The 21,532-nt window shown below is 38.3% G+C and overlaps 1 long non-coding RNA gene across 3 annotated transcripts in view; it reads right to left on the bottom strand.

Moving 5' to 3' along the window:
• The window catches only part of LOC137862512 (uncharacterized), a 96,191-nt gene extending 74,979 nt beyond the window's left edge, over positions 1-21,212 (bottom strand). Inside the window, exon 1 of one of the 3 annotated variants that reach the window (XR_011100343.1) lies at positions 21,058-21,212. This is a non-coding gene — a long non-coding RNA (uncharacterized lncRNA). The remainder of the gene's footprint in view (positions 1-21,057) is intronic. The other 2 variants (XR_011100342.1, XR_011100341.1) reach the window with 2 other exon arrangements.
• Positions 21,213-21,532: the final 320 nt, after the last annotated feature.

The raw sequence follows: 21,532 nt of genomic DNA, 5'->3' as shown, positions 1-21,532 counted from the left end.
TACGCACTGCACACAAGGATACCTGAAGGTCATGAGCACCACACTAAGCATGTCCTAACTTGAAATGAAGAATAAAATTGAGAATAGAGAGAGCGTGCTGTTCAATGATCCATCTAAACCAAAGTTTTACATGCATATGCTTCATTTTGTATCCAAATGCTAGCACAGTGTCACACAATCCTCTACACAGCAAAATCACCAGCTCTGTTGGCTCAGGACAATGTCCAAATACAGTTTCTTGCAGGCAGGGTCCCGCACAAGAACTGCCTTTATGGCTTAGCTTGACATTAGCATTATCCTTGACAAGATATATCAGATAAGCACATGCAAGTAGCCAGTGGGTCTATAGTTTGCTCTGAGAGAGCACTGAACATGTTCATTTTGGCCATTCAGCTGGACAATGGACCCTGGGGGATCATAAGTACACATTAAGCTGCTGTAAGGAGATATAAATCCCCTTTGACTGGATAGCCACTAGCCATTAAGTGGCTACATAATAAATGCTAATCATTTTGGAACTGATTCAGGATTAAGAGAGTCATACTTACTTTTCTATTGCAAGTTGCAAAGGGATAAGGATGCCCTGAGATTGATCGGTGCTGTGCAGGAGCCAAATGGATGCTTTAGCTTAAAGTAGGGTGTACAAAGCCCAGCGCAGTGGTTACACCACTGCAGAAACTGAATTTCAGCATAGAACTTTCCTAAAACACACACCTCAGTTTTCTACATTTGTGTCACAGGTGATATATTAGCTGCCTTTACAGTTTTTGTTTTGGAGTCAACACTAAAGCTTTAAGGCAAGTTATGAACTTTTCAAGGACAATAGTCTAGGAGAAAGAGAAGATGTTGACAACATGAACATAGTGGAGCAAGCTCCTCCTCTCTCTCCACCTCTCCATTCTCATTCAGGGCTGCTTCATCAGCTACTGCTCCCTTGTCCTCTAAAGGAGGGACAGACCTATTAAAACAGGGACCTGGGGAGAGCAGCAGGATGTCCATCCAAACACTTCCTAATTGTCATTTCCCAGCACAGGGCCCAGTGCTGCAGACAATGCCCATGATTTTCACGCTGTGAAAGGTTAGCTGTTGCTGGTACAGAACAGATGCCCTGCACTGCCTATAGAAGCCAGGCTTTCCCCACCTGATTTGCATTTCTGCTCCCTCTAATGGATCTTTTAGGCCATGGGCTAAAGTCCTTCAGTGATGTCAAGCTCAAAGATGTCAATCATGCTTTCTCCCAAAACAAAAAGGCAAAGGCTATGCTGACTAATCCCCCAAATTGATTGGGGAGTGTGAAACACAATACTGAGTACAAACGACTCACCACCAGCAAGTCCCACAGAAGTGGGAGCTACCAACTTAGCCAGCATTGTCACTGTACCAGTCCTTCTCTCCAAGTGATAAATTCCATTCACATGGCTTCCTTTTTGATTTTTGCCATAGTTATTCCAAATTTTTATTGAGCACTAAGTAGCTAAGTACAAGAAAAATTTCTCCTGGGCTCTTATGCTTATGAAAATACAGAATTCAGATGACATTTTCATAAGCAACATGAATGATGAAATGATGAATGATGACCTATTAGATCACTCTTTGTGTAGGACCTCTTTCATCTCTCTTCAGTGACAGTCAGCTAAACATGGTTAGTACCCAACCACTACCCTTCCAGCTATGACCAGTAACTCTACTTATCTTGGTAACTTTGTTCCCTCATTACAATTATTTTAAGTCCTCCGTGCCATGTCTATCGAAAAGAAAGTGTGATGTTAATGTGAACAATGTATTTATAACCACTTTGCTTTAGCCTGGAAGTGACAAATACTCATGGTTTCTAACTTTCCCTCAAGCCTTCTGTTGCATGTGATTTCCTATTTTAGGTTTTAAAGCTTTAATCTCAGTTCTCTTACAGCTAACAATGAATCTCTATACATTACACAAAGACACGCACAAATAAAATTGCCAGCCCAAGGCTGGAGGCAAAAAATTTTAATTTTTATTGATACATGATGCTAACTAGATTTGACATCTCAAGCTTGTTAAAACAATCAGAACATTTGACACCATTAAACCTAATAAAGATGAAACACCCAGTATTACAAATTATACTATGCAGCCCCAAACTTATCTCCTGCATAATGACACTAAAACAGACTGCCTTTATAAACTTTTAGCATGGGCTTGTGTTTAGACTAACTTGCAAGCACATTTAAGGGCTAAACAATAATTCAAGGTGCATAGACACATTTTATCTTAACTGTAATCTTACAGCATTGAGAAAATCATGAAATGGAATCATTCAAGAATCAGTCTTATTTGATATCAAACACTATCAAAAATAAAATAAAAACACAGGAAGATAGGAATGTGCAAAAAAGACATTTCTGTTACACAGATCATAGATAATGAAGAGGTCAAAGGACTTTGCTAAACTAGGAATTTCCTGCAAAGGGTAGCAGGAATATTAAGTATTGTTGAGTTCCAGACAATGAATGCTTGTTTAAAAAAAAAACTTAAGTGCACACTGCAGTTTAATCTAGGAGGAAGAAAGTGGAGTCAAGAGACTGGTGCCTAGAAGCATAGAGTTGGTCAACAAATCAGATGTTTACTTATACAGAGAGAGAAAAGATAAACAGTGAAGATGTAGGATTACTTTAAAATGAATCCTGGATAAAACACTAAACTTTATTACCTCCTCCTCTGAGGAGACATGGTGACCAGGACAAGATGGAGTAACAGAGTGAACAACTTCAGTATGCTTGGCATAGCTTTAGTTTCCAAGAGAAGATTCTCAACTGCAAGCACAAGCAAAGACAAGATAACGAAACTTCTTGAAGTCTACCCTGGCATTTCTTTTCCATTTCTTCTTTGCTGCTGTACGTTCTGGGAATGTCAGGATGTTAGCATCTATACCAAATTTCCATTTCCAGAGGTTGTGCGTGTGTATTACAAGCAACAAAACATTCTTTCCAGTTGAACTGGGTAATATCTATAGATAACTAGAACCAGAAGAGCAGAGGAAGAGTCCCCTTGATTCTGGCACATTACTCAAGGTAACCAGGGAGACAGCTGGAGGAGTAGTAAAAGGTGTTGCTTGTAAACCCCTGGAGATAGATAGCAGGCAAAATCTCTCCTGAAGTCGTAATTTGTAGACTAACTTCCCTGTGTTGCTAGTAGAAAATATTATACACCAATTCCTCTGAACTGGAGATGCTGGGCCGAGAAAATTATCACCTAATAGCAATGGGAATTTTAAAAACCTGACCAGACACAGATCAGCACCAGGAGGACTGAGGAAAAGATCCTGACCAGATGTCCAAACAATATGTTGCTGATTTAGCTCCCACCTTTAAAGACAAGCTTCCCAGTCCAGGACAATGCTGGAGCCATGAAAGCTGCAGAAGCTCAGGGGATGGTGATGAGATAGTCAAGACACCCTTGGTGCAGGGAAGGAACAAGCAGAAAGAAAGGCTTTTTACAGGCGAGGCTTAACTCTTTTTGCCTCTGTATAAAAGTGTTTCCTTTGCCTCGTCCCCTTTTTTAAATTTCATATTGCACAACAGATTTGCATTGAAGCAGGGTCCTCATTCAATCAGAAGCCATCAGTTGCAGGTCCTTAGCCCTTGCACAAGTCATAATCCTTTGTTTGTCATCATCACCGTTTTGCCACAATCAGTGCAATGTCACAAACAAGACTACACCTTCACATAGAAAAACATCTGGATCCAATGAATCCCTATGGAACAAATATCTTATTTTCATGTAAATCAGTTCAGTAATAAAAGTTAAGGAAAAACATAAATCCTCCAGAAATGTGTTGTGGTATATGAGCAGAATTCCTTCTAGATAAGAGGAACTGCAGTCTGACGTTCCTATGACACATCAACAAGTAGATTTCAAAGAGAACAGATCTATTTTCATGGAAGTAGAAAAACCTGGTAGCTATGCACATTAAAAAGGTAGCTATTTAAAATAAATGCAATTCTTTTATTTAGTTACTGCTGCCAGAAGCTTTTTGTCTTAATACAGCCATTGCCACTGAATTTGAGCGATTCCTACATAAAACTAATTGAAAATAACTGCTTAAATCATTACCATGAAAAAGAAGCATTCCAATGAAAATTAGAAATGTAACTTAGGAATTCTCTTCCAGTGTTTACTGTATAGACGTGTCTAAAATAAAACTCAATCTTTATTTTTAAAACATTTAGAAATATTTCCTTTCTATTTTTAAGGGTGTTGTTACTATGAGAAGCAATGGAAAGAGTCCAGCAGAAGTTTTCCTCAAGCTAACCATGTGTTTAAATGTTTTTCTGAAAGAAACTTAAATACTAACCATTGCACCTGTGTACACTCTTGACTGAAAAACATTTTAATTTTATGATGATAACCAATGTTTTTTTAAAGTAAAACGATGGATGCAGTATTCTCCTCACAAGATCACTCATTTCAAAGCATAAGGAATTTCAGCCATACTTGCCAGCAGAAAAAGATTTCAGAATGCTATCAGTGCACAATACCAACATTCATAGCCTTTATTTGCCCAAATAGATCACACTAGCGCATAACCACAATGGAAGTTAAGGAAGGCACGTCTGCTTAAGTGCACCAGGTTTACACTCTGGGCACACTTTCAGCTTCCACCAGCTCTGAGACATATCAATAGTACAGGCAGTGAAAATCTGAGGATGATCTATTTTTTTGTGGAACTCAAATATTCAGCATATGAACTTCAATTTTCCATTTATTTTCAGCATTACATTTACTGGAATATTTTTGACGTTTGCTGTGCTGCAGCCCTTACCAAGGTGCATTTCTGCGAGCAGCAGTGATGTAGTCTCGAGCAGAGATTACTCCAAGAGCTCTCAAGGTGCTCCTGACCTACCCCAAGTGTAAGAGGCTAACATCTCTTCTGATTAAGGGTCTGTTATGTCTAAACATCAGCAAAGGCAAACATGGTGGCTGAAGTGCCTATTTGTAATTTATCTACAGTAAAAAGGCTGACTGTAAAACAACGATCTGTGCAGCAGGTTTACAAGCCTGTATTCACCACTTACCTGCCTGCAAGTACACATAGAGGAGTGGAGCACTTTATAATCACGGTGTGCCCCAGGAACTCGCTCACAACGTTTTCTCACCTTGACAATTCTCATTAGCGGCAGCCTTCCCTACACACTGCTCTGCAGAGAGGCCGATGTGACCTGCATGCTTACACACACAACGATAGCTCATTTTAGTCTGCAAAATTTGAATTCAGCACGGATGTTTATGAAAAGAGGAGGGAGCATGTCAAGAAGTGTTAAAAGAGCTAGGCAAACAGGTGTAATACACGAACCAGCCTCTGCAAGAGTATTAGGATGTATTAAGATGGTCTGCCCATGGGAAGTGTCCTTCAATTTCTACCTTTTTTTTTTTTGTCTTAAACGTTGCCTTTTCCAAGCAAACTTTTGAAAAAGGAAGTTTTGAAGTGCTTTCTCTTATTATTTATTTTTACTAATGCTTAACATCAATCATATCAATGTTGATTAACATATAGGAGTTTATTTTCTCATCATACCCTTCAATTCTGTGCATTACCATTTACTTAGAGGTAGCACATGCTTGTAAAAACCTTCCTGCACCCCAATGTACCATGTGTACAGCTGAAAGCACTTGATGCTTCTCTGCTATGTTACTGCTGGCTCAGTACCAGATTTCCCTCAAAAGAATTTGTCTCAAAAAGTTGATCTCTCCAGTGTTTAATGACTTTTCACTAATACTTGCTTTTAGTCCAAAACGAAGCTCTGCTGCACAGTTAATGCTAGTTCAATCATACTCAAAAGCATATTAATTACTCTTCAGCACGCCTGCTCAGAGTGCATCTTCCCCAGACTCATTATGGCCAACTTTTTATTTTTCTTTCCCCCTTACTGACCATTACAGACACCTGCATTCATTTTATAGTAATGCTAAAGCTTATATGCACAATTACTTTTGATTTTAAATATTGATCGTTCTTTGGATTAAAACTGATCATTAGTGCCCAAACGCAGAAATAAAAACTGCTGAATGAGCATGTTTGCAGATGTGGCTCTAGAAAGCCTGATCAGTAGGAATATGAAATTTAAAGTAGTCACAAGAATACAAGGACAGGTACCTGCCAGACCTGATCTCAAGACCACTGAAACACTTTGAAGCCAGGAGACTTGTGCTATGGTGAGTTATCATTTACAGAGCCCTCTCAACACGTACTAGGCTCAATTTAGAAAACAACTTAAGCGGTCAACCAAAATAGCATGCTGCTACCAAATTTATAATAAGCAGTAAAGCATGAATTTTCATCTAAAAAGAGCAGGCAATAAATAATCAAAAACATGACAAACTAAGAGATTTTTCTTAGCTCCTAAAGCATATACATTTCAGATAAGTCTGCTTAGACTCAAGGAAGATTACCGCAAAGGAGTGGAAACTAAAGTGCTGTTTCTGAATGCACTTATTTACCACCAATAAAAAGTACTTTCCTAGAAAGAATTTATTATTTTTTATTTTTTCATCAATTGCTTATGCTGTATTTGTCACTAGTGACAACTAACTCCAATTCAGGCAGAACCTGCTAGTCAGGTATTTACACTCTCCATCAATTAAACACTTTTTTTTTTTTAATGAATGAGTGAATGAGTGCTACTTCGATCTCACCTCCCCCCCCCACACACACACACTTTCTTTTTAATGACTAATATGCTTTATGAACTTAGGTGTTCCCCAGCACTACCTAAATGAACAGGAAATCTGCATTTTTCCACTTTAATGTATGGAAGCACAAAGATTTGACACATCTTGGTTTGACAGACAAATACTGTGTTTCCCAAGACTAACATACCCACAAACATAGATTATGAGAAAACCCTAGTCAAAACTGTTACGAATAACAACAAATCTGTTCTTATTTACTGACATAAGAAGATGCAAACAACAGCTCCCAGTCAAAAAGCAGTATCATTAAATTTGATTTAACTTAAAGGTCATCCCCTCCCCATATACACAGGCTCTCCCCCCCCCCAAGTTTTCTTTCAGGAAACCTTTCATTGAGGTAAATAGAGGTATACGGTTTGTCACTTGCAAAAAAATCCTGTTGCTAAGATTCAGCTCAATGACTTCAGTTATTGTTTACACCTTTGAATTCAGGCTCCTTTACATTCTAGAGTGTTTTAATGTATGCTAGTAATCCAGAGGGGTTCAAAAAGCACAGGGTTGAAGGCTTCTCCAATTTTGTTACAGCTTTATACAGCTTGAAAGCATGTACAGAACTGTATTTATTTTTTTAAGTGAGACAAAGTTCAGAGAGTCACAGTTTAAAAAAGAATGTTTTCCAATTAGTCATCAGGCAAAACTGCACAAATTGAAAACAATCCAGTATTAGTTTTGTGATTTTGTTTCCTTTTGATTAAAAAAACAGAACACACATGATACAGTGAAGTACATGTTAGTGCTTAGTTCTCTGCAGTTACCTTTAACATCACAGGCTTGTGACGATGATCTCAACACAAATGCTGAGCTCTCTTCACAGCTAGTGAAGTCCTAGGTGACATGCAGCTGCTGTTATGATGGATAATACCAGCTCACAACAGTAGCTTCAAATAACCAGACTCCATTGCATCTGCAGAGGGTAGTCTCTAGCCTTGAATTTAAATGCCATGCTTCAGGAAACCATCTCTAGGTCCAGCATTATGTGAACAATGACTTCTGAAACTGCTGTGAGAATTTATTTAGTGCTTGCAAGATAGTGTATTCCTGGCTCAAGATCTGGTCAGGTCACTGGAAGTAGTACTTTCGAAAAAGCTTTCTAGGATTTTTAATGATCAACAGTAATCAAAACGGCTGCTTATTCAAGGTGCAGCTCCTCCAGCCTCACCCAAGTAACCCCAAGCAATCCACTCCTGCCCAGTCCCCAGCTCATTCAGCCACATGCAGACAGCAGAAGGGAGGCTATGTTTGAAAACACTTGAGTTTGTCTTCCCCACCACTCCATCATGGTTACCCCAAGGACTCATCTCACTGGAAGTAAGGTAGCTAAAGATGTTTTGGAGATGTGTACATCAAAGAATCAAAGCACACAGCACTTATCTGCTGTATAACCACTAGTAAATTGCAACATGTATGCCAACATACTTATTAGAAATCCTCCATGTATGGCATTCACCTCTGCTCCATTATTTGGGCTTATATCGGTTTGGATTTGAATTATCTGCAGAGCATTAGCTTTAGCCCACAAAATTCTGTGCAACCCTCACTCAAGTGGAAACAAAGACCTTTGTGATCCCAGCAGAAAGAAAAGCTGTGAGCGTTCACAGCCTGGAGCCTGCAAAGAAGCCGAGCAGTTCTGTTTAGACTCGTTCGACAAACGTGGTCTCCCGAGAGACAGCCTTGCACAGTATTCATTAGGTCACAGCTCCACATGAGATTGACAAGTGAATCACTCAAATTCATTTCAAAGTATGTAAATATTTGTGAGATTGGCAGGTATAGGAAAATTGTTTACCATAAGTAGGAGGGGGAATTTATCAGAGAGCATGAAATGGTACCACGTCTTGCTGATCTGGAGCAGACATACTAAGCACTAGGTGTAGTAGGTAAAAATTCACAGGATACCTTATTTTGCTCATTTCTTTAAGATCTGAGGGTCTGACTACCATGCTAGCCCTTTGTTCTATGGGTGAACAGCCCAGTCAAGCCCAAGGTCAGGGCATTCCCTGCAGACACCTTGCTCTGTTTTTCCAAGTGGGAAACTTTTGGCTAGGAACACTTCAAGACTGACAGCGTACAGCTTTCTACCTCCTCTCTTGTTCCCTTCAGAACAAGAAATGTAACATAGCTCGCAGTGTCACCAGAACTGCTGTAATACACACTTGGGCATTGTGAAGATTCATGCCCAACACCTTCATATAATTTGTGGGAATATGCTGAAATCTCCCCTGCATACTAATGATGCATTGTACAGAGGAGCAGGATGTAGCAATGTACAGCATTTTTTGATGACAAATAGGAAGAACAAGGAGCAACTAAATGTGAAGAAAGATTCTTTCATCAGCCTGTGATCACAAGAACATTAGGTTTCTGCTCCAACATGGGCTCTGTATTCCTCTGCAGGGACAGTCCTTGCTGTTTCAAAGATTAGTTAATTCTTAAGAGAGTGATGGGCAGTCAGCGTACCTTAGCAGATAGGATAGGGAACTAGGACTCAAAGGCCAAATTTACCTGATTTCTGTGACCTCACCTATTCTGCCACCATTTTTACCTAGATTTCTTGGTTTAAAAAGACAAACTTCACTACATTAGAAGAAAATTACCATGATTTGTACTTTTTTTCTGAGATAGCAATCTCTGAGTACTGCTGCTGACCTTTAAGAAAATGCTAAAAGATGGTAACTAACACTCACCCCACTGACGGAGGCATGCTTAATTATCTGTCTCAGCCTGTCCTCTGTAATGAAGACTTCACTAATCTGGCATATGCTTATGAAGATGAGCATCCACAGATTCTGTCCTGCTAGGTAGCTGAAATGCTTTAGGGCTGTAAGCTTTTAGAAAGAAAATGTAGGAAAACTCTTACAATAATAATAATAAATATCATTTGCAATCAGACAGCACTTAATAGCGTCTACCAGCATATGAAAACAGAGTACTAGCTGAGAGAGCTTCTAATGTAAGAGACAAGTTTTATTTACTTTTTCAAAACCTTTTGGTTCTTTTAAACAGCAAAATATGATCTCATAATTATTACCTTATGCTATCTTGACATTTACATTACCATGCAGTACTCAAAGCCAGAAAATACCAACTGTTCTGCAGAGAATTTTGTTCTCTGCAGGGTAAGAATCTATTAAATTACTTTCTGACCCATTAAAAAAATAAAAGACACTCCTGGATTGCAAGGTTGGAAGAGTTTTGAGCCCTAGACTTTGTGGAATAGTGTGTTATGTATCAATAAATGATGACAATTAAGAATGATTAAACTGGTTTTATGACGTCTCCCATTCCAAGGATTGATTGCATGTATTTATGAACTAGATGGAGAAAAGGATGTAAAAAAAAAAAATAGATTTAAGACATAGATACAGAAGAACAGGGACCTGAGCACCTCTTGGAAACATATGTATGCCTATATAGTGACCAAAGCCAGGGCATCATCCCATACTTGCATTGTTACTGAAATGTATAGAATTGTGTCTATGAAACTGGAAGGTGATAGCCAGAGACTGGGGCTTAATCCACACACCTTTATTCCCCGTGGAAGGCCACAACTTTGAGGGTCACCAGAACACAATTTCTACAGCAATTCAACCCCTCCTTTCCCACCCCACCTCAACACCTTTACAACATCCTTTGCTCACAGCAGTGACATTCAGTAGGGATGTGAAGGGCTCAGAGCAGAACCATATCATCTGACACAACACAGCCAGGTAACGTGCCAAAGTTATCTGTAAATCAGAATAACTTAAAACTGCAGTCTCCCCATTCAGCCATGCTATGGGGAGTACAGCACAGCCTTATAATAGATAAGTGTGATTGAGGTATCTCCTCTCCTTTGACTGAAGAGGAAGCAAGAGGTTTCTGTTCTGAGTAATCACAGAAGGAAACTAATTTGTGTGCTGTGAATCCCTTCTGAAGGAGTCCTGTCCCACTTCCCACTGCTCTGGCAATAGGAAGGAATTACCCACACAACTTCTAATCTCTACTTGTGTGTCCAGATCATCCATACCATTCATCAATATGGTATCAGATTGCTTGGCCTCTTTGCCTAGTGAGGAATTATTAGTTGGACAGTCAGAGCAATGACATCTGATGTTCCATTGTCTCCATGGGATCTCATTCTAGATTAAAACCCTATGAGAAATATATTTTGCAGTCTGAAAGCAATGTAGAACTTTGTGAAAATGGGATAAATGAAGTTTTCCTGAATATTAAATCCCTAAGTTAACAGTGAGAATACCAGTTAGCAGGTAAAAATGATTTATGTAATTAAAATACTCATGTACTATTAATAACACTAATTTGCATTACTATTAGGTCATTTTTATGTAATTAGCTGAAGCTGAAGCAGTTTGTCAATTAAACTAATTGTTTTTTGCGCTAGGTGTAGATTGAATATTGATCTTTTTATTCAGCTCACTTACATAAGCAAATTAGATCTAATTGCATCCTTACCACATAATTACTCAGTTATTGTAAATTACAGAAAATATATTCTCTTGTAGAATAATGCTTTGTGGTATTGATGTTGAAAAGAAGCTACTTAATTGAAGAGCTTTAAACTATTCTTCCATCTGTCAACATGGCAGATATTTGCATCATGGAGAACATCTGTACTAGTATTAGTTAACTAATAATGAGACCTACATGGTGCAGGAAATTCCCAGAAGAGTGGCTGCTTCCTCTGAAAGAGTTAAGAGCTCATGTGATGACAGCTCACGCATACAGATGACTAATGACTTTTTAAATTTAATAATGTCACTTCCCAATTTTCCAGAATGAATTTGTTCTTCTGGCTTAGAAAGATTCAAAAATACATGGAATTTCAGAGTATTTTCCCCCTAGTTTGTGTCCATCCTCCTTTCCCTTCTCCCCCTTTTTTTCCTCCAGAGGATGGAACACAAGTTGAGGCAGAGGAGAGGAAGTCACTTGTCATGTTTTACTTCAAGTAAATTCTAATTTTTCAGTCATTCTACTGGATTTTTCACTGCAAGCTTTCTTTCTATTTTTATTATAACATCACAGGATAATTTCTAGATTTTACTTAAACATTATTCTTCTGTGTGATCTATACCACCCATGTTTACAAAAGAACTCTTCCTTAATGACCAGGCACTCAGGAAATGAAGGCCTTTCTACATTACCTCCAAATTTGGCTATCCAAGTATTTTCTTACAGAGAGATGCAACTATTGCCTACGTAGACATGCCTTATTTTTCCTCAGACTATCTGCAGTTTGACTCATCTGTGAAGTGTTCAGCTATAAACAGCTTAAGAACTGTGGGTTTTGACCTGAAAGAGTTTTTTCAAAGACCAATGCCATAGCTGTAAAGTAATAAAAATACAGGAAGACTGAAACTGAGAACTTTTTTTCTTTTTTTCGCATCACTCCTTCAACCAGGGCTTGAGGAAAAGGAGTCCATTAGGTCTTCTGTGGCTGATTAGCCCACTCTTGGGATGCCGAGGAAGAAGTATTTGTTGAGCTCATGTGGGGAAGACTTTCCTCCACCTGACTGGGAAACCACCACTGAAACAGAGCTGATGAGGTTACAACTCATCACCCCACCTCCCTTGCCCCCAATTCCAATTTCTGCACCCAGGATAAAATATATAAAACCACCACATTGCTCACACATTCTTTGTATTTGGTAATAAGCACTATTTTTGTATGCTAGCACTGATTCAGTGCAGTTGAAATCTGCAGAGGATTGCAGCAAGGTTCATTAATGACAGTATTTGTCATTGTAAGCACTTACAATAAGAAAGAACATCCACACTAAGGATGACTACCCTGCAATATCTTGTGTCTGGTTCAGAGAGGTATGAAAAAAACTAGCTTGGGCAGCACTAGCAGCAAGCTTCTCAGCATGATGCTTGGCCTCTGCTATTATCTCAGTTGCTGTGTTGAAGCTACAGGAGCCCTGGTCAGCCTCCAGTGCTTATTCAACTGCGGCGTTAATTTGTGTACTCTATTGTAAAAAATAGAGAAGTCTTCAAGGTATATTCAAACGTGTTATTCCAGCAAAACCTGAAGTGTTTTTCAAGGAAATCATACCTGTGTTTCTTCTCTATTTCAGGCTAGAATAAATGCTCCTGAAGAGAAGTAGCTGCAAACAACATGTCTTAATATAGAACAAATTGCTTTCCTTAAAAATAAGAAGTGAACAGTACTCAGGCTTGATGGATTGTTTGTCCTTTTCACTTGTTAAAATTCTCTGGTGTTAAAACTGAGCCATATGGAACATAGTTGTTGGGTGTCTGAGCCCAGATGCCAGCTGCCTACATTCTTAGAGCTGCTGCATCTGGATTTCTCATCGCTCCAATTTGAGTTAAAACAAGAAAATGCTAACTTCCAAAGACAAAACACTTCCTCCCTGAATTCACACTACAGTTTATTAAAGGTGGGGCAAAGGTACAAGATTCAACACACTTCTTCTCTGCCTGCTGAGGTTCCTTCACTAATCATACAGCCATTAATCACATTGCCTGTTGTAACTGTGAAGTAAAATGCATTCACTTTGGCATTGCCATAGATGGCTTAGGTGAATGCATTGTATTGCTCAGTGAGATAGAGTTAACAGCACTTAGAAAATCACTGATAGCAGCTCAGCTGACAAGTGGTAACTTGTTAAGCCACTATAGATCAGTTGTGTTCAATCTCGCACCAAGAGCCTACACAACAAGGGGTTGGGTAGGAGGAAAAAGCCCTTAAGAACAAAACAGTCTACCAGCAGCTGAATATAGCTGCCTCAGCAACCTCATTAGCTGGAAATTAGACTTCATATGAGAGTAGTATACCTGGTCAAGTTCCCAAAAAATACTTTTTTTTTTTTTTTAACATGTTCCCTAAGAAATGCAGCTATCTGAATAAAGGCTCTTGATATAGATCTGCAGATTCATATTAAATGTGCAAAGAAAGTATTATACATCTCCAACTAACGTGTCTAAAAACTCATTCAGATAATTAAACCAATCAAGTTAATTGTGTAGAAATACAATACTTCTCTTGAACAGCACAAAAGCCATCCTCAAAACCAGCTCTGATAAGGTGTGCTGTCAATGAGCCTCAAATATTTATATTTTTATAAAACATCTTAAACTCTGTATTTATGACACAAGTTGTATAATCCTTTTTTCCTTCTGTTTAATCAGACTCAGAAATTAAGACACCTCAAGATATGCAGTGATAGTTTAGACCTTTATATGTAGGCTGTTTTTCAAAGCTGGGAAATGCCTTCTTAAGGCATAGGTACAGGGATAGTGTACAACACAGAAAAGAAAGCTGCTCATTATTTTAAAGAAAGCCTACCTACCTAACAGCCTCAGGTTCACAGCAAATTTATTCACTTTTGTTCACTAACACAGGCTGGGTTAGGTACAAATCATCTGCAACATAATACCTTTTATATTCAACATCAGAATGAAAGCAAGTCCCTCATTAGCCATATACAAAAGTATCTTGAGTCACGATGCCCCACTGGGCAAGTTTTGGGAACTCTTCCTAAATACACCAACAAGATCTACTTCTAGCCACAAGATGTCTTACATATCTGTTTTGAGGGCCCTACAGATACAAAGTAATAGAAATAATTAGAATCTCATAGACCGTAAGCAAAAATTACTTCTTGACCTACCCTTAGCACTTTCAACTTTTAACACATGGTTAATTTTCACTCTGACTAGATCCTGCTGGCTGCTTGCCTGTTTATCCAAAGCTCAAAATTGGATGTCCTACAAGTATAGGAAGCAGAAACAATAGCAACTATTTAATTGTAGCCAGCTTACACAGCTAAGAAGGTTTTATAGTACGTCCAGTAAATGGATTTCTGCTTCTTTATGTAGTTACTTTGCATATTTGAGAACCCTTGATGAAAACATGTCTTCATTCCACATTCTGACACTCTGGAAAGATTGCAGGTAGAGCAAGACCGTGTTACTCATTGTCTTGAACTACAGCTTCACACACCTTTCCACAAGTCCTCCAGCTTGCATCATGTCTGAGGAAGATATCTGAAATACATCACCCTTAGATGTTTTATTACAGAAAAAGCACACTTTGGGTATCATTTACTGCCAGCAAGCTTTGTTTCAGACACACTGGAATACTGAGCAAGAGGAACTCTGGATATGGAGATCACTATCCCCAGAACAGGTATGTGGACATTTGAGAACACCTATGAACATGTACTATTAGTTATTGAGAACCAATGTGCAAGAGTACTTTGAGAAAACTCTGTGGATTCTCTCTGTACCACTATAAATAAAAGGTAACATCTACGACATGCTATGTAGTGTTTTTATTCAAATATTGGTGTAAACTGGAATTTAAATACTCTTTATTTATGATTTTTAAAGCTGAACATACTCTGAAAGCTCATACAGCAAGGGGAAGCCCCAATCCATACCCTCTCAAGTGTCTTTGTATTTACCCCTACTAAAGTTAACATGCTAAAACAGTGCCAACAGGTATTCATTTCAAATATTTCTTGCTGAAGTATTTCTACCAACTATTGACACAGGAAAGTATTTCAACACAGCATATAGTCAAATAGTCAAAGAATAACTTTCTCCCCTCCTGAATCATTTCCTTTGTACACACAAAGCCTTCCTTGGTACTAAGGGGAGTCCCACTGCAGTCAATTAAAACAAGGCTGCTTGTGGACAGGAAAGCCAGCCCGTGATGAATCAACTTGCAATTTTCTTTTTGTTCACAGAACAAAAACAGAAATGTGAAGGAATGGAGACTGTTAGAAGCTGGAAAATCAGCATGACCATTCTTCTTGATGGAACAGGTTGAAGATCTCAACAGAATAATCTTTCCTGAAATGTCATATTTTGATGAAGATAAATGTATTAAAGGAATTCTCACTTACTCCTTGCTTATTAAGATATAAACAGTAGCCTGTTTCTCAGAAAGTTTTAACATCTGAGAATTCCTGCAGTTTTTTATTAGATGAATATTCAGGTTTGTGATACTCCAATGCAGAAACAATGTAAGTAATAGAATCACAATCTTTTTTTTTTTTTTTGACAAAAACACATCTGAAAACTTATTTGAGCTGACCTGAAGCCTTGACAAATTTTAGAAGGCTTTAGCTAGCTGAATTCTCCTCTACAAAACTTGTCCATTTTACAAATGACTATTTAGGAAAGAAGTAACTCCTGTCTGACTCTGATGATACTCACTGAACATAATTTAATTGCAAAACCTACATCATGCACTTCTAACAGTCTGAGTGCTTATATATATATATATATATACACACACACACATTTCATATATATAAATATAAACAGAAGAACCATATTAAAGAACAATATTTGTCACACAGAAAAAGCAACGAGCATTAACTTTTGGGCCTGACTAGTTTTCAAACATGCCCATACCACCAAGAGCATGTGTCAGAACGTGCTCTGCTCTATATATGACCAATTCAAAGTAAGGACTCTTGGCATCTTACCTAATGTTGTCAGTCTAATCCAAACTCTATTAAAAGCACACTGCCCACCTTGAACGGTGCTTAGCATATTTGGAAAGCCTCACCAAGTGCCTTCAGCTCCCAAAGGAACAACTGGGCTCTAAGAATAAGACTGCTCCCACTCCTACTACTTTAGTAGTTTCTTAATTTAGGTTTATTCTTTGCTTCGCAAAGAAGAAAAGCTCTTCTGGTCTTTTTACGTTCTATGCTTTTGCTCTAATGTACATGTCTTTACAACACCTTCTCAGTATCAGTATTTTTCCTGGTAAGAATTATTGTATCAGCTCCTTCAGTCTGTGGACAAATTATCATTCTAGATCAGGAAGGGAAAAAAAAAGGTAAAAAAAAAGTGGCATTTTGTCAGAAAATGCATCTTTTATTACTTTCTCATTTTTCCCCTTTGCTATTACAGTTAGGATTGAATATACATTAAGAATTAAAAATGAAATGAACCCAGTAAAACATTCAGCAATGAACAGAGAGCAAGCTCAGACAAAAAGAAAGCTTCACTAGTTCTTTCTCTGTCTTGCTTCCTTTTTCAATTTTTTAATAAGTGAAATCTCCTGGAATAGTTTTTATGACTCTTGTAAGGCTTCTTTAATGGTCCTTTTGCATGATAAAAATGTACAGTTAAAAACTCTAAGTTAATTCATATTTTCTTCCCTGGCACTGGCACAATCAGCTTTATAATCCAGATGATACCTTTTCTGTGGACCATAATTAGCTGCTTAAAAATTTCCTAAGCTGTTAATTTCATTTCTTGTATCAAAGATTATTTGCAGAAGACATGCCTTGTCTCTTCCAGGTAGGAATACTGAAAGAGACTACCCGCTGTTTCAGTTATTAAATTCACAGAAAAAGTGCTTATATTTGAACACTCAGTTATAGACAACTCGCACAGCCATTCTCCTCATCTGGAGGTGGCTGCTTCCCCAGCATCACATCTCACGTGGGTTTTGCCACACACCATTTCACAGCTGTTTTTTGTACAACCTTCCAAATGCTAATGGTCCCAGAGGTGAAAAAGCTGTTTTAAGCCTCTATTTTAAGGAGAGAGGGGGAAAAAATAAATAAATAAATCCCTACAGCACAGCAACATAGATCTACATCAGAAACTGAACGAGAAGGTATTTAGACAAAGGCTGGCTGCTCCCCTACTGTTGAGGGCCTCTCTCTATTACAAGGAGTTGCACACAAGACAAAAGATGCAAAACTACACAAATTTAAGTTAGGGAATAACAAGATCAAAGTAATTGACTTAAGTCACTAACCATCCTTCCATAACAAAGCTCTGACCAGGCCAGGGCCATAGTCACATCTACATAGAGTTGTACTTGCCTCCTATCAGATTGGGGAAGGCAATGCTTGCACCTGATGTTTTTGCTCAAAACTCAAAAAATCTTTTGCTTACTTAGTTGGAAGTTGAGGGGCTTTGCTTTGCTTTAAGAACAGAATTGAAATGCTTTTGGTAGGCCTTGGAGAGCTCCACAGATTGCTACTAGATGCAGAATGAGTTTCTTAGAATAACAAATAGTGTTATTTCAGCACCTTACATGGACTTTTATCTTTTCCTTGCATTGCACTCACTGTACCTTCACCGTCTTTCTCATTAGAGCCCATTTCTTTTTTTTTTCATTCTTGTCTTTCCTTACACTGTTTGCACTTCTTTATTCTTGTTCCCTATCCATGTATCAAAACTATTCTGTTGAAGAGCAAACGTCAGAGTGAAGTTTTCTGGGCATCGAATGTGCTTTTTGATGCTCAAAGTGCAGCACAAAGAATTAAGATTAAAAGCACTGAGTGATACAGTAGAGATTAGAGAGACCAGAGAATGCTAAAGACACACAAAGAGTGCAGGAAAGCTAAAATCACTTCAAACATTAATAGACTTTTGTGCCATATTCTACAAAAAATGTTCCGTATCTTAAGCTTGAATCTTTTATTCTTTTTTTTTTTTATTCTATTTCAAGCAGTTCTCTGATAAGATGAACATCCAAACTTGTTAAAAATTAATGTTGTTATAGAGATATGGATAACACACACATAGATATCTATGTATATATATTTTCAGGAATATAATACACTGTGAAGACTTCTGTTAAACCAATAGTTAGTGCCTGAAAAACACAATCATGAAAGTCTTCGTGCACAGGACTATTGCGGAGGGAGGCAGAGATCATCTTGGAAACGTGATGGGACTACAAAGATCCTTTTCCCTCACATTTCTTTTTCAAATAGAAGTTAAGAAATTTTATACACTATAACCACTAGTAGATGATATAACACAAAGGGATACGCAGTAAGATATCTCCTTAAGGAAGATAAGGCTGAAGATTCCCCCCACCCTTTTGGGTGGGGATTTCTTCGTAAGCTTTGTTTAGAAACACCTGGAAAAGGTCTAATTGTGAGCTATCTCCATCAAGTATATTGTAACTAGGAAGTACCTCATGGGCAGTGCTTGTAACTCAAAATCCAAATAAAGGAAGAGGAAAGAAAACTTATCTTAGATTATACTTTATTTATTTATTTTTTTTAAAAAATATAAATAGCTTGAAATTCTTAATTTTCTAGGTAAACCAATGCTCTACCCTCACAGCTCAATTATCGTTCACTGGAGTTTTAAAACAATTCCTCTTTTTGTTGCAGATGCCATAGGATCTAAAAAATAACCAGGGCAGTACCATAATATTCATTGGTATGGCTTATAAATCACAGCTTTATTTAAGAAAAAAGGGGGGGAGGGAGAAGAGATATACTTTACAGGTGAACACTGATCTATGCTCTCCATGAGTTTAAAAAGAATAACTGGAAATAATAGAGGTTGTTTGGATCACCAGGCTACCTAGCAAAATGTACCTTTCCACCCCAACCCACTGCAGCAGGCTAACTCCCTTTGAGCAAGTGCCGTCATTAATCCCACACAGTTCTCATAATATATGCAACCTTGCCACTACTAAGAGTTGCTCCCAGATTTCCTTTGCTTAGATACAAAGAGAGACAGCTGTTCTCACCAGGCGAATATCAAGGTGGCAGTTTCCCTAGCAACAATAGCTTAAGAACCCCCCCCTTAATCATGCAAATTCTCAGCAATTCAGAACAAGTGCAGGAGAATAGATTTAGTCTGAGCTGCATCACTAGAAGATCATAGCTCACATAGTTGCATGAATTCAGTAGTTCACTACCCTTACTGTGGGGAGGGGATAGGGGTTAACTGAGAGCCCAGTCCTCCAGCTTGACTGATGCCTTTTGTTTTCTTTTTAAATAGCCTACAAGAAACCCCACTTAGTAATGATCAGCGTTCAGGAGAATAATTCATTAGACTATCTGTCAAATGTTTGACCTTTGGTCAATGAAAAAAATAATACACTGAAGAATTTGCAAGATTCAGATAAAAACAAGTTTTCATAAAGCACTAAGCATGTATGAATTGAAACTGATTCATGAGGTTAAATACACCTACTGAGACTGTTTCACATGTGGCTGTACTCTGTTGATTTATTTGCAAGAGTTATTTGATAGTTCTTTCAGAAATGAATGATGTGGCAATGAGAATCTTGATGTTATGATGAAATCAAATATAGAACACGCTAAAGTTCAACCACCATCAGGTTTCTTTGCCAACTGAAACTTGATTTAGTGGCATAGGAAGGACACAGTTTCCACAGACTTGTTAGCAAATTTAGACTGAATTTGGAGCAAACACAGCAGTTTACCCCATGTCAGGGCAACCTCTGACGACCTAAGAGAGAATAGAACCTAGCTGAATGCTCTGGAGGAACTGCTATAAGCTCAGTTCTTCTGGCAGCCTTCTGGCTCACCAGAGGCTTCATACTGAGACCACCAATTTGGGGCAAGAGTGACCTTCCTCTGACCAATTCACAGCCATTTTGTGATAAGATCAGAAAAACCTTTGATCTTTCCTAGAAGCAAAGGTAAAATCCCTTCTAATCACTTTTGCTTTACAATGCCACTCACACCTAGACACCATGGAGGAAAGAAACAATATGAAATAAGAAAACAAAGTGAAAATTCTCATGACAAAAAAAATAAAGTACCACAGTTCTCCTTCTTAAACCAAGCACAGCAAGACAGAAAGTAAACAGTTGCCAAATACAAGCAAGTCCTCATAGCACCAAAATTTGCAGCTCCCCTCCTAATCAACAGAAATTTACATCCAAGAGAATCACACACATAAAGGTGTTTTCAGGCCTCAGTAAGTTAAAGCAAACACCTTAGCAAGGATCTCATTTTTGAGTAGAGGCCTCCCATGGTCTTCTATGCTTGTGTCAGCTAGGTTGGGTAGTATCTGGTAGTCACAGAAGGCAGAGATAACGAGCAACATATTCCAGTTTGCTTAAACATGCAGGGAGTATGAGGCAGTGAAGAATTCACTTAATTATGTCATTTTGCATTTGTGAATATGTTACAAATAAAATTTGGATTATATAACAAAAACATTAGGGATGACATGTAAGAAAGTAATGGCAGGGAAGGCATGTAAATGCAACCCAAGGTTTCATTGCTTATGCAGTTCTCACTGCCGTCTGCCTTGTTTTTCCAGTTATTTTCATCAGGACCATTAATCCAAACAGAAAATAACACACGATGCTGCTTCCTGTGGCTACATTTTCTCTCATTACCTTAAGAAGGAGAACTGTATAGTTTTTAACCTCAGGGGAATCAGAATTGTTATACAATCATTTTGAGAACAGCACATGAAAAATGGGCTGAAATAGAAAACATCATACAGTCTCCCACTTAACAGCAAGCAGGCCTACTGGTCCAAAGCTAAAAGTCTTAATGCAGTTCCCTAGCAGTTTTAAAATGAACAAAAAAGAGACAACCTACTCACCCACCAGAACACCTCTCCCCAGCATGAGACCCAAAGCCACTTCTATTTTTTTTTCCCCTCTCTACATCCCTTTTTTATCTTATTTTTTTCTCTTCTAATACTCAACAGAAACTGCAAATGAGAACAAACACTTAAGAAACCAGTCTCTGCCTCTTTTCCAACTTTTAAATGAGTTGAACTTCCTCTTTGCCATTAGTGCCAGCTGCACTAATGCTGTGGGATGAAGCATGGTTTTCTTTCCAGGGAGTTGGTTAATCCTCCTTGTCCCCACAGAGATCTCAACCTGCTGTTGCAAATGGCTATAAAACACACCTTTGTGCAATTACACCGTTAGGTGCCTTCCTACTACCGTCATTGTCTTCTAAGGCTGGAAGAAAGTTCAAGAACCCTGCCTGTTTCAAGTTTTCACATCCCTTAAGGAAGTCTTATCTTCAAGAGAGCAAGCTGTGGAGGATACATTTTTTCACCCTTCTTG

Source organism: Anas acuta, chromosome 11 (genome assembly GCF_963932015.1).
Source record: "Anas acuta chromosome 11, bAnaAcu1.1, whole genome shotgun sequence".
Lineage (NCBI taxonomy): Eukaryota > Metazoa > Chordata > Aves > Anseriformes > Anatidae > Anas > Anas acuta.
This window is presented reverse-complemented; position numbering and strand designations above follow the sequence as displayed.